The sequence below is a fragment of the Chrysochloris asiatica genome, unplaced genomic scaffold, assembly GCF_000296735.1.
Source record: "Chrysochloris asiatica unplaced genomic scaffold, ChrAsi1.0 scaffold00009, whole genome shotgun sequence".
In the NCBI taxonomy this organism is placed as follows: Eukaryota; Metazoa; Chordata; class Mammalia; order Afrosoricida; family Chrysochloridae; genus Chrysochloris; species Chrysochloris asiatica.
In genome coordinates this window covers 24,519,179-24,521,389 of record NW_006408527.1, presented here as the reverse complement: position 1 = coordinate 24,521,389, position 2,211 = coordinate 24,519,179, and positions in this window count along the sequence as shown.

Below are 2,211 nucleotides of genomic sequence, written 5' to 3'. Positions count from 1 at the left end.
GCACCTTAGTCCTCAAGCTGACATCTTTGCTCTTCAACACTTTATAAAGGTCTTGTGCAGCAGATTTGCCTAATGCAAAACGTCATTTGATTTCTTGACTGCTGCTTCCATGAATGTTGATACTTGATCCAAGAAGAATGAAGTCCTTCACAATGATAAGAATGAAGCAATGGATGCCTAAATTAGTGAGCTTGAAGAAAGAGCTCTCAATACTAGTATGGTAGAAGAACAATCAGAAAAAGAAAAAATTAGAAGAAAGCCTAAGAGTTATGTGGGATACCATGAAGAATAACTGTTTATGGTGGCTGGAATTCCAGAACAGGAAGAGACAGTAAAAAGCACAAAGAAAACTGTCAAAGAGTTTCTGGAAGAAAACTTCTCTAACATCATGAAAGACGAGAAAATAAGCATACAAGAAGCTGAAAGAACCCCAAACAGGGCAGATCCCAAAAGAAAATCACCAAGACATATCATAACCAAACTTTCCATAACCAAAAAGCAGATTTCGGAAAAAACAAATATTACCAATAAAGGAGAACCAATAAGACTTACCTCTGATTTCTTAGCAGACACCATACAGGCCAAAAGGCAATGGGATGATATATACAAAACTCTGAAAGAAGAAAAACTGCCAAGCAAGAATTGTATACCCAGCAAAGCTGTCCCTCAAATGCAAAATTATGACATTTCTTGATAAACAGAAATTTGTAATGACCAAATTTTACAAAAAATGCTAAGGGTATTCTTTGAACTGAGAACCAACAACAGACAATACCATGAGAGTACCATCTATGACAACACTACTCAAAACTCAATCCAAACATGGAAATATTTAAAATAAAACAAATCTACAAGGCTGAAAACAGGGAAACAGAGAAACCACGCTCAGCATTTCTCAAGCTGTCTAGAGAATCTTTCAGGAATAAAAGATTCTCTGGACAAATTATTGAATACAGAAATCATCAAGAGAAGATGGAAGGAATACAAAGAATGTACCAGAACACACAGAATGTACCAAAAGGAAATGGTTAATGTTCAACCATTTCAAGAGGTAGCATATGATCAAGAGCCAATAATAATAAAGGAGAAAGTCCAAGGTAAACTGAAGGAATTGTCAAAGAACAAGGCACCAGGAATTGATGGAATAAAAATTGAAATCTTTCAAGAAAGTGAGGCGGCACAGGAGGCCAAGAAATTTGGAAAACAACTACCTGGCCACATGATTGGAAGAGATCCGTATTTGTGCCCATTCCAAAGAGAAGTGGCCCAACAGAAGGCGGAAATCATCAGACAATCTCTTTGATATCTCATGCGAGTAAAGTTTTACTCAAGGTAATACAGAAATGGTTGCAAGCATACATTGACAGAGAACTTCCAGAGGTTCAAGCTGGATTCAGAAGAGCGTGTGGAATGAGGGATAACATTGCTGATGTCTGATGGATCTACGCTGAAAGCAGAGAATATCAGAAAGATGTTTACCTGTGCTTTATTGACTACGGAAAGTCTTTCAACTATATAGATCATGACAAGCTATGGACAACACTGCGAAGTATGAGTATTCTGGAACATTTAATTGTGCTCATGAGGAATCTGTACTTGGACCAAGATGCAGTTGTTTGAATAGAACATGGGAACACCGAATGGTTTAAAATTAAGAAAGGTGTGTAACAAGGTTATATTCTTTCACCATACTTATTCAACCTGTATGCTGAGCAAATAATCCGAGAAGCTGGGTTCTATGAAGAAAAACATGGCATCAGGATTGGAGGAAGACTCATTAACAACCTGTGATATGCAGACGATACAACCTTGAATCCTGAAAGTAAAGAGGACTTAAAACATTTACTGATGAAGATCAAAGTGCACAGCTTTCAGTATGGATTACATCTCAATGTAAAGAAAACAAAAATCCTTACAACTGGACCAATAAACATTCTTATCAGTGGAGAAAAGATTGAAGTTGTCAAGGACTTCATTCTTCTTGGATCAACTATCAACCCTCACGGAAGCAGCAGTTAAGAAATCAAGTGACGTATTGCATTAGGCAAATCTGGTGCACAAGACCTTTTTAAAGTGTTGAAGAGCAAAGATGTCAGCTTGAAGACTAAGGTGTGCTTGACCCAAGCCATGGTATTTTCAATAACCTCATATGCATGTGAAAGCTGGACAGTGAATAAGGAAGATCGTAGAAGAATTGTTGCTTTTGAGTTA